Source organism: Heteronotia binoei, chromosome 10, assembly GCF_032191835.1.
Source record: "Heteronotia binoei isolate CCM8104 ecotype False Entrance Well chromosome 10, APGP_CSIRO_Hbin_v1, whole genome shotgun sequence".
NCBI classification, from domain to species: Eukaryota; Metazoa; Chordata; class Lepidosauria; order Squamata; family Gekkonidae; genus Heteronotia; species Heteronotia binoei.
Window position 1 is genome coordinate 83,822,118 of NC_083232.1, and position 12,470 is coordinate 83,834,587.

Consider the following 12,470-nt stretch of genomic DNA (forward strand, 5'->3'; position numbering starts at 1 on the left):
TTAGGAATCCCTTGTTGAATATGGATGAGTCTGTCTTCAACCCCCTTTACACATTCAGATCTCCAACCAGCCCTGAAGCCTGGATGGCTTTAGCCAGTGACATTATCACAACCTAACCAAATGTTGTGAGGACAAAAGGCAAAAGAAGGGGGAACAATGTACAGTGCTCTAAGGTCCTAATAGGAAGAGTAGGTTAACAACATATATGGAGATACATGCCTCCTGTGAGCAACATGGTATTAATCATGGATGATGCAGCAGTCATTTGACTCAAGGTACAAGCAAAAAGAACCTCAGACTTCAAGCGTCAATCAAAGTTAAAGCCATGCCTAAGGACAGGATCAGGATTTTGGAAAGCAAGCACTGCTGAAGCTACATTCAAAAAGCAACTCAAGCTCCACAACTCCTCCAACTATGCAGCAAAAACCAGGTGGCTTTGTTTTGTGTTAACTACTGCACAGCTAAGGCAGTGAGTGTACCCAAAGCTTGAATGATAGAATCTGGTGGTTATCTCCCAGAGACTCTCTGAAATACTAAACTAAAATATTCACTACTGATAATCCAGAATGCATTTTAGAAAAATAACTAATTCGGTTATCATTTAGATACTAGGGCAAAATGAAATGTTATGACATTCACAGGACTGTCTAAGAAAACAGCAGACCAACCACATATTGAACATCAGGTATGACCCAAATGTACACCTATACAAGCCTATGCATGATTCGCCTAACTTCTCCTCTCTTATTTTGGAAGGGGACTGCTTTTCTGAAGTTAAACAAACTGCATGTATGTCAATATGCCTGGATTGCACATGACTTCTTATATGCAGTAGCATATGCATGTGCAGTCTCAAGGCTTGACCTATACTTGATCACTGCAGGCTGTTACCGGGAAGGCAAATGTCTAGGCTGCCCCCTAATTATTACAGTATGTTGTAATCATTAAATACCATAAGCAGTATACAGTAACTGGCAATCCTGTTGAACTTTTGACTTTTCTTCATGATTTCAAATATGTATAAGCTTCCAAAAAGGGGGCAACAGGATTAATAGCTATTTTTGTGGTGCGCCTGAAAGAGCTCTCTCTCTCTCTGTAAACAAAAGACAAGGAAATGTGATTCCTATGAAGCAGTATTCTGCTGAATTTTTTTTTTCATTCATGATCCTCAAAAAGTCTCCTCTTCTAAAAAGGCCAAAGAGAACAAACTGACTTCCTCTCCTTTATTCATCTATCAGGTTTGGTTTCAAGTTTCTTCACCAGTAAGATAACCATTTCTGCTTTCGATCACATTAAAGTATGTTCTCAATAACTATCTGATTCTGATAAAGGTAGTCAAAGGCCACAACCTACATATGTTAATAATTAGCTCATTCTTTCTTTTTTCTTCTTTTAAAGCAAAATAATAGGTTAATAAGGAATATCAGATTACTCTAGAAAGAGTTCATGGGTCAGAAAAACTAGACACAACATGCCCAAATGAAAAGAAGTATCTGTCTATCAAGCAACTGAAAAGATAGTCAGATAATACTTACAGAGTTTGCAACTGTTCAAGGGGTGGCTTTAGCTCATATCTCTTCCAGAACAGGCATATAAGGGCGCAACTGTGCATTAACTTTTTTTTAAAGCCTGCAATTCCAGAAGCAGGAAGTGCAAATGTATAGGACATGCAAAGAGCAGCAGCAACATACAGCATAGCAAAAGCACTTATCCCCCTGACCACATGCAAGCCTGCTGCAAGACATTTTAGAGCGCTGGCATCCAAGATTATGGTGCAGATAATATGTCAGTATAATACCACAAAATCCTGAAAATCCAAGTATAATTTAAAGGTATTTAGTAGATTTCCAGTGCAATCCTAAATAGAATTACTCTTTTCTAAGCCCATTGGCTATACTTATGATCGCATTAATAAAACTGTTATCGATAGTTAACCCCACACTTCCCATGAAAACATGCTCAAAGCAGCTTTTAATAATATAACAATTTACCCACAATATCTGAGAGGCAATGGTTACAAGTTACTATCTGAGGGGTATGAACTAACGTGAGAGAAGGATCATGTATGCTGGCCCCTGCCCTGCCACGAGTGAATCTGGTGTGACTTTTGGACAGAAGTCTACATGCATGCAAACGTAAAGGCATAGACCTTGTCTGACTGACTTGTACCTTGTGAACTTTCCTAAACTTCCCCCCTCCACTATTAGTAGTACGTTGCATGAGGATTTGCAGTTGGCTCCTGCTCCTTGCGTGCATTTTTGCACCTGCTGAATTCCACTACTGCCAACAGGATGATGGGTCAGATGGATTTGGGGTCTCATTCAGCATGGCAACTTTTATGTTCTTAAAGCTTAGGGGGCCATGTGGGTGAATATCAGGGAAATGGCTAACTGCATGACATGAAGGAGGTCTAGCTGCTGGAATGGCCTTGGGTGAGCCATAACTCTCACAGGAGTTGTCCTTGGAAGGGCAGCCTCTGTGAGAGCTCTCTCAGTTCCACCTATATCACAGGGTGTCTGTTGTGGGGGAAGAAAATAAAGAAGATTGCAAGCCACTCTGAGACTCTGATTCAGAGAGAAGGGTAGGGTATAAATCTGTGGTCTTCTTCTTCTAAAAAAAATAATTTAAAACTTTTCCAGACTTTGCACCAAATACCAAGAAAACATGGATATCATAAACATGTCTGCATTCTTACATAAACCTTGTAAGATACCCTCTAATTAACAAGAAGAGATACCAAAATGTGGCCAGAAAGCTACACCTTGCATCAATGCAGTTTGTTGAGTGACTTCTTTCTTGCTTCTACATTTCTAATACCAGGAAATCAAACCCTGCAACAAAATGGTTGGAGAATCTCCAGTAACACCTTCATTTAAATACTTCCTGCTCCTGGATACTACCACTAATTGGAAATGCTGCAATTAAAAAAGAGCAAGAAAAAGAACAAGACCAACAACCTCCAAAAGTTTATTTAAATTTCAATAATGGAATCTTGCTGTTTTCCAGTAGAACAATTTGAAAGAACTGCTGAAAGCATGCTTTTATGTATTTTTATTTTTAAAATGACAAGTTTTCTGAGTATGGGCTTTCCAACTTCTAACCTGTGCCAATGCAAGTTTCAGCCTGGAGCACATTTTAATGACCAAGGAGATGAAATTAAGATTTTTTAAATGGAAATGCTGGCAGCTTCTGTACACATTTGGTGCTATTTTAACCCTAGAGCAAAGTTTGTGGTTAACCAAGTCAGTGCCAATATTTTATAAGGGGATAACACTTGGCACATACAGATTTTTGGGAAAATAGAACTCAAGGGTATTCATAGAGTTGTGTTTCCCAGACATGTGCATGCTCGGCATCCTTATTCAAAACAAAATCCCATGCATCTGAATCCATCCTGGAGCAATCTAGAGAACGCATGCTCACAAACATTATGAGTAGAGTTCTGCTGTTATCTATTACATTCATGGGAGCTTAAAAGGCAATCTGGGAAACTGGTATAGGAGTTGCTTGATGTCAGCATTCAAGCCTGTTGCAAATTAAAATACTGGGAGATATCAGAGGTTCATCTTCAGCATCACTACCTAGTATTCCTATTGGTATTGGCACTGTCACCAGTGCTATGAAATGGACTAATATCTGCCATCTCTTATGAGATATCATGATGTGAGATGGCCAGGGTGAGCAATATGTGATGATACGGTAAAGTTTTCTGAGTGCTGTTGAGCTGTCTGTTTATAAAATGTTTTTATTGTGTTTTATTGTTTTATCATATGTTGTACTCCACCCTGAGCCCTACGGGGAATGGGCGGAATAGAAATATACTAAAATAAATAAATAAATATTCCATACCTCCATGGCAGCCAACTAGATCAAGAAGGAAGCCTCTTAAGAACAGGTCATGTAGTCAGGGGTGGAATTCTAGCAGGAGCTCCTTTGCATATTAGGCCACACACAACCCTGATGTAGCCAATCCTCCAAGATCTTACAGGGCTCTTTCTTGTAAGCTCTCGGAGGACTGGCTACATCTGGGGTGTCTGGCCTAATATGCAAAAAAGCTCCTGCTAGAATTCCACCCCTGCATGTAGTATTCCTTATCTTCTAGGTCAGGTATAATCCCTAGTCTTGGCAACAATGAGAACCCCCTCTTGTGTTCCCTATAAGAGACACTGTCTTTCTGTATCAAGCCAGAGGTCATCCAAACCCAGCAGACCAGGGGTGTCGAACTCATTTGTTATGAGGGCCCTCAGAATTACAACTGATCTCCAGACTACGGAGATCAGTTCCTTTGGAGAAAATGGCTGCTTTGACTCTACAGCAACACTTCCCTGATGAACTCCCTCCCCTCCCCAAGCTCTGCCCTTCCCAGGCTCCACCCCCAAATCTCCAGGAATCTCCCAGCCCAGAGGTGGCATTACTAAATAAGTGTTTCCCTAAACCTAGTGTTCCCTGTAGTACTGGTTTATAGCACCTCGGAAAGCTTCTCGGCTTGCTTCTCAGCCATTCACATTTTCCATTCCACCCCTGAAACAGGTAATAATTTTTTTGTGATTTATTAACCAGTGTAGATTTATGAAATTCTTTTGCAGTGTATTTGTTACATTCAAATGAATGTAAATGAGGGTCACAGAGAGCTAGTGTGGTGAGTCAAAGAAAATGAGGGACATAGAGAGCTGGTGTGGTGTAAAGGTTAGAGCAGGGGTGTCGAACTCATTTGTTATGAGGGCCGGATTTGACATAAATGAGACTTTGTCGGGCCGAGCCATGTGCATCATAAAATGTAATGCCAGGTAGCATAAACTTTATACACGGCACAGACACACAATTAAAGATTTTTTTTAACTTAAAATAAAACATGTTTAAAATATTAGCACACTTGCAATATTTTGCTTTACAGTCTCTGATAAATGTCACCTCTTGCTATGAAGTATTGCATCAAAAACTGCAGACAATATCTGTGCTGTACCAGTCTTGAATATGTGCTGTTCAGGTGTGCACATCTGTAAGTTGCAAATTTACTTTTGATTCACTGACATTCATTACGGAACATCTCATGGTCAATGCTTTGAGCCTAGGACCCAGAGAAACATGGGCCATGTGAGCTTTTGTACAGAAGTTGCTTCATGCACTAGTCAAGAGTATGTGAAGGCACCATGGCACAGACTGAGGGCTATGTGCTTGTCTACAAAAGTATAATTTTCCCCAGAAAAATGACTACAACAACAAAAAAATACAACTTCCCTCCAAAAAAACAACTACAAGAACAGAGAGACAGCCATGTACAGTGGTCAGTGTCGGCCTATTATCAGGGAAGTCTAAATTCAAGACCCCCAATCAAAGAAAAATGTGAAAGGAAAATTAAGGAAAAGTTGTTGGGTAAACGTGGGGTGGAACACACTTTCAGTCTAATGCTGATATTTGTCTTCTAAATAGTTCACATGCTTTCCTATTGAGCAAGACTGGAGGGCATGAGTACAGTGAAAAAGAGAAGGGAACCCAGTTACACCCATAACAAGCCCAACAACTCTCTGTAGCAAGGCAAAAAGCTCATACCTTCACTAAAATGTTGCTAGTCTTAAAAAAACACTCTTTGTAGCTCTCCAGATGGTGAGGACTAGGCAAAGGAAGCTCTGGCTCTTTCTTTCCTTCCCTGGGGCATGAGGGGGAGGAGCCTCAGCCATTCATTAGAAGGAAGAGAGGCTTGTCTCAGTAGCTCTGCAGAGTGATTAATTGAGCCTGGCAAACATAATCACCCAGCAGAGCTATAGAGCCAAGCTCCCTTACTGGCTGAGGCTGCTCCTCCCTCCTCCTCCCTTTGGAAAAAGGGAGGGGGGAGAGGGAAAGGCTGCTTTGCTGCTCTGGCTTATCCCGGGAGAAACACAAAATGGCTACCGACAAAAGCAGGCAAGGGGAAATGAAGCAGATGACAGCCAGTTGCTGGAGAGCCTGATTGGAGACCTCTGTGGGTCTGATCCGGCCCACGGGCCATATGTTTGATACCCCTGCAGTAGACCATCTCCCAAAGGACACAGCCACATGCCTTTGGATTCTCATAAAGATACACACTACCATCCAGACTGTCCCCAGTGACTGATAACATTAGTCATATAGCAATATTAACCCATCACAGATAGCAGGTATTTTTAAAGCCATGTAATGCTAGTGCCTAATATCCATCTACAAGTAGTTATAAAAGCAATTTTTAGAAAGAGGTTGTGTTTCCTTTGTACGACAGAAACTCTTTAAGAGATTTTAACCCGTTTAACTGTTCATCCTTTTTAGAAAGTGGTGGAGTCCCTGAGAAACTGCACACCTATACCCCAGACAGCTGTCACTCAAGTAATATGTTAGCCTGCAAACTTTGCTAATAAATGTGCTCTCCAGAAAAAGAAGAAAAAAACACTGTTTAGGGGTTTGTTTATTTTTTTAAGACAGGTTTATGAGGTGATGCAAGTATAGCTGGAAGATTCATGCAGGGCCTTATTTGGCACAACATACCAGTAGTCATTTAGTACATTCTGAACAACCTTGCCTTATTTCTTCACTTTTTTTTTTTTTGCAGGGGGGTATCTATCAAATAGAAATTAGAAACATTCTGTGCAACCAGGCCTTCCACTAAGTAGCTGTAATTTTTTGTTTGCTGTTAATATATATGTTTGTATATACACAGACTGTGCTTTACAAAGCTGAATAGAGATGAAATTAATAACAATTTTACCACTATTATAAAATCATTCTATTGGTGGAGGAATATAGCCTTATGTCAATAACAGCTGAATAGTGATTAAGCAAATTATTAAAATATTTATGAAAACATACATTTTCAAATTTTGGAAATATGCAAAACCTTGGGATCATTTTGGTATCAATTTACCAAAATTGGCATCCGATCTCAGCAATTCACTTCTTTGAATAACAGGGACATTGTGTGTATTGTTCTGCTGTTTTTGTTGTTCAGTCGCACAGTTGAGTCCGACTCTTTGCGATCCCATGGACAAAGTCACGCCAGGCCCTCCTGTCTTCCACCATCCTCCGAAGTCTGCTCAAATTCATGTTTGTTACATCAGTAACACTGTCCAGCCATCTCATCTTTTGCCGCCCCCTTCTTCTTTTGCCTTCTGTCTTTCCTAGCATCAGGATCTTCTCCAGGGAGTGCTCCCTTCTCATTTGGTGGCCAGAGTATTTGACCTTCAGCTTCAGCATCTGACCTTCCAGTGAACAGTCTGGTTCAGTTCTGCTGTTATATACACAAAATCCCCATGGATCACACTGTCCTGCTCTGGCTTCCATGTATAGGGTCCCGCATGGGACCCAACTACACAAACAGATTTGTTTCCACACTTCTAATTGTAGGACATGTATAAATGAGTACAATAGCAATACAGAAAAATTCGCCTGGTCATCATAGCAGGGATATGTTTTAAGACCAGTACAAAAAAAATAATACTAGGGATGTCAGCTATTGAAGAAGTTTCATTGACCACCTACCTTTAACCAGTTCATTAAGTTATGTGTTCATAATGCACATACTTTCAAAACCATTGTATCAACAATTTCTTCTTCTTCTTCTTCTTCTTCTTCTTCTTCTTCTTCTTCTTCTTCTTCTTCTTCTTCTTCTTCTTCTTCTTCTTCTTCTATTATTATTTTATTTTTTTAGATATAGGCAGCAGATAAAATCCAAAGTAATTTTTATAAAGCTGCCACTGGGATAGAGGGAAAAGTCATCCTAAATACAGCCTTTTCCACTCGACAGCACACGTATCCATAGCCTACAGAACCAACAATCTAAATTGACCCTGTTTATCATTCAACAAAAGCTTCAGTTGATTAATCTGTTGATTAAACTAACTAAATTTTACAGCTCTGCACAGCTACAAGGAACAGACTATGAGCACAAGGTAGCCAAAGTCTGCAGACTTTTAGGTCTCAAAGATTAAACAGTTTTAAAAAGTGTTTAACTTTGGAGTGTATTTTCTGTATTTATTTTAGAGCTCAGCTCTGCCAAAATCCATGCACAAATGATTAAAATAAGACTAAAGAGCCATCATTAAATTTATTCCTAGGGCTGCAAAAAAATCCCTAGTGTCTGGTAACCTAGCCTGATGATGGTTCATGGGAATTGTTCTCCCATATAAAGACGTACACAGCTGAAGACTATTGCAAGGCACTTTGAAAGAAAAGGGAAGACCAGCATGTTTTACCCATGTAAAAAAAAATGCAGTGGTGTTTCCTGGGAACATGATTTGGGAGGAGGGGAGGAATTAACGAAAACAATTTAAGCAAATGATGGAATTAACTGCATGAAAATTAAGCCAAGTTCCCCCCAAACAGCACAATATTGTTGCAGTGAAAACAAGTATTTATTTTAACCCAAGGAACATTTCAAATATTGTTATATATTAGGAATGTTTTACTTGTATAAATCATCTTCCCTCAAGAGGGTATGGGGGCAACTATACAGGCATTAATGAATTTCAAATTCACACCTCCCCAAAGGTAATTAATATCCCCATTAGCCACATTCCAGATTATTACATAGGGCCTGCATAACCGAAGCTGGATCTACCCACCAGGACCTTTACGTATGCCTTAAGGTATGCCACTGTATGAGTGTTTTAGCCAATGTATGTAAAGTTGTATTCCAGGGGGAAATTCATACACAGAGACCCCAAATCTTTCACTTTCATAAATCAAAATAAGCCTACTGGCCAACATTCAAAGAGCTGCTCAGGCACACACAAGGGGCTTGCACTGGCCGCATAGAATTTTTTGACATTTTTCTTCTAACAGTTGACACATATCCATACACACATAAACCATGCCATATCACAAAAATAGACTTAAAAACTCCCCTCCCATTTCAAAAGCTGTTTGCAGCATAGCTTTGGCACGCATGGCTACTTTTAACATTAGACAAGGATCTAGAATCTGGATTAATATACTTTAAAATGAATGAATGAGAGGTTTCAAACTAGAAATAAACTTTATGTATATCCCCACCCCCACCTCAAAACAGGTAGCCATTGCAAAGGGCCACTTTCACATGTGGAAGAAAAGGCTTATCCTTGAACTTCCCGATCGTGTCTTTTCAGTGGCGCTTGAAAGGAAGACTGCTGCAAAAGAACACATGGGAACCACATGCCCAGGAAGTGTGCAGGCTGATCTGGGGAAAGACTTGACAGCTAACAGGATCTCCAACATGATAAACATCCACTATCACCATATGTGGCCACGTCTCTAAGAAATATTCATTACACAAAACCGATGAGGTAGAAGCACCCTGGGGGTCTTTTCCATATAAAAAAGCACCACATAATCTGGCCCTTGAACTCGCTCCTGAACTCTTCATTGTTTTTGTGGTGTAAGCCCATTGGTGCCCTGACCTGGATAGCTCAGGCTAGCCCAGTCTCATCACATTTCAAAAGCTAAGCAGGGTCAGTCCCAGATAGTATTTGGATGAGAGACCACCAAGGAATACCAAGGTCACGACACAGAGGCAGGCAAAGGCAAACTAGCTCTGAACACCTCTTGCCTTGAAAACCTACCAGGTTACCATAAGCGGGCTGTGACTTAACATCATTTTTACCACCAAGCCCATTTGTAAGTGCTGTAAAGCGCTCAAAAAGCTTCATGTAAATACTAAGGATATTAACTATCAGCCAACAACCCATGCTAGTAGGGTTGTTAAATGATCCTCCATGGATATCCTCCATGGATATTCACAGTTTTTAAGCCCAAGAAGGGAGGAAGAGTGAGGAACCACAACTGGCTTCTCATCACTAAACGAATGAAGAGAGAATCAAATAAGGCAACTCCAGGATGCCCGAAGATGTCTCCCATCTCTGGAGGAAGAAAAGCAATGTAACATCTCTGGAGCTCCTTCTGCAACTGGCATCAGTCATTAATAATTGCCCCCACTGTATTACAACTGTTTGCCAAAAAGTACATCTGACTTATTTTAATGAAATTCATTTCCAAATAAAATACTAATAAGAATAGCTGTTTAAAATTTTAGTAAGGAAAACAAAGATAAATCTAGAGAAGGGATACTCCAGGAAAAAAATGGGAATTGGGAAGGGGGAGGTCTATTTTTTCCTGAGGGTTTGAAAATCGAGTTGCACTGAAAAACGCTCCTACAAAAAAAAACCTGCTGTTAGAATTTGTGAAAAATGTTTAGCTCAAGGCTTTACTCGCTCAGAATATGTAGATAGATAGATCAAGATGGGTAGTCTGTCTGCAGCAGTAGAAAAGAGCAAGAAGTGGGATTTTATACCCCGCTCTTCACTGCCTGAAGGAGTCTCAGAGCGCCTTACAACCACCTTCTCTTCCTCTCCCAACAACAGACACCCTGTGAGGCAGGTGAAGCTGAGACAGTTCTGAGAGAACAGTGGCTTAACCCAGGTCACCCAGCTGGCTTCATGTGAAGAGCGGGGAATCAAACCTGGTGCTCCAGATTAGCATCTGTCACCCTTAACCACTACACCACTCTGGCACACAATAGCTCATACCCTGCCACAAATTTTGTTATTCTTTAAGATGCAACTCTTGTTCAGAATATGTAGTATTAAGAACGTTATGTAAGGCAATGTACAGGATTACAGAAACAGAATTCCTATATATACTCAGATATATACAATATATTGTCGAGAATGTCCTGTGTCTAATTTTGTCCTCAGTTAACACACTACACAGCTTATAATGTTTTTACATGCCTGAATAACATGATAAAGTTTAACTTGATTTTGACATACACTGCTAGCCATATGATGCCTATCTGAGACTCTTTCTGTCAAAATCACACTTTCTTTACAACAAAATGTGTTTTTGATTTTAAACTTTCATTTTTTCCCCTCTGTCTCTAAGTTTTTGCCATCTAAAATGTATGTTTAACAAAGGCTGCAGTTCTGAGCAGTTTCTTTCCTCCGTATTGGGTGCATTCCCAACATTGCCTGTAGATAATTATTACATATATTTCACTTTAATCCCAAATTTCCATTATGGAGGGTTGGGGGAAAATGGACAAGTTTCTTTTTTTCCCCCTCCATGGCTTCTACAGATTTACATCTCTAGTTAAATCATTTGGTTTTTGAGAGCTTGCAGATTTCATTCTGTGTTGTAAGTTGTACCATGAGCTGCATTCAGACATCACATTCAACTATAGTAAGCGGGGGCATGAATATGGCTTGGTGCCAGATTCACACACAAACCTTGTTCTTCATTCCTCTTCTCATGTCAACGATTATGGTTAAAAACTAATAACCATTATTTATGGCTTAAAAATCCTTCTCTCCAACCTTGGTTAATCCATATACCTGCATATGTGTAACTGCAGTAAATTTTAACTACAGTTTTCTAGGGAGGGGGAAGAGTCAGGAGCCAGGAGTACACACATTCAGCAACAAGCCAAGTTTTCACTTAACTTCAGTGTAACATCTGCATGCAGCCACAGCAGAGGTGCTACTTGCTGCAATGCTATGGCAAGATCAAATGAAAAGTACTGAACTCCGACCACATTTTGAGGCCACAAACACAACTTTCGAAGTATGCACAGGACTCAGAAGGCACCCGGTTCCTTCTAACCAGGAATGGATTTCTGCCAGGGTTGGTCCCACTGGCCCCCAGGAACCTACAGAGGCTCTACAGTTCACACCACAGATTCCTGCTTTGAGCTGTTGGTGAAGAAACCTTCATTTTCTGGAGACTTGCCAAGCCACTGGTATGAGAAGCTGGATATCTGTTTCTTACTAATTTCCTACAGTGCGGCTGTAATAGTTCCTATTAGTTGAACCAGCCACTTATTTTTCACCGCATCTACCTCCCCCACCCCCACTCAGTTTGAATTTGTGAGCTTGGTTGGCCTCACTTGTCTATGGAATTTAACTTTAGATATACAATTCTACCAGTCAGCAAACAGTAATAATATGTTTCGTGTATTCTAAATGACAGGACGTATGCAACATATCCTGTCTGGATTTAAACAAAGCACTTGGACAGGAATATTCAGGAAAGTCCTAGAGGAGGAGAAAAGAAAGCACCTCCTCTTCCTGTTTTGAAAAAAATAAACATTGTTTCTATGTATATTTCTAAACATACATCTCGAACTACATCAGACAAAAGTCATGAGTTCAAATTATTTGGCTGTTTTATGGAACAAAGGTGGTTCAATTACTACAACAGGAGCTTTGAACAATGGGCTTAGTCTTTCAAAATTAAACCGGAAAGCAGGTGGGGGATGAAAAGTGGAAAGCTTAGATGGTGTGCATGTCAAATTACCAGGCAAGCAATGACATTCTGGAAGGAAATGAGTAAGATTTCTTCAAACTACATATTCATGTTTCCAAAATGTGCATGTTTTTTCCATAAATTCTCTGTTGTGCCTTGAGTGGTTAAAGAAATCCAGGAGGAATATGTTTGAGAGGGAGGATATTTACAATGGACTAGTATACTTAAATTTTTAAAAGAAGAGACAAGAA

At 40.1% G+C, this 12,470-nt stretch overlaps 1 protein-coding gene across 5 annotated transcripts in view; it reads right to left on the reverse strand.

Annotated features, from left to right (window-relative positions):
• The window catches only part of GLI3 (GLI family zinc finger 3), a 580,106-nt gene that overhangs the window by 290,665 nt on the left and 276,971 nt on the right, over positions 1-12,470 (reverse strand). The window lies entirely within an intron of this gene.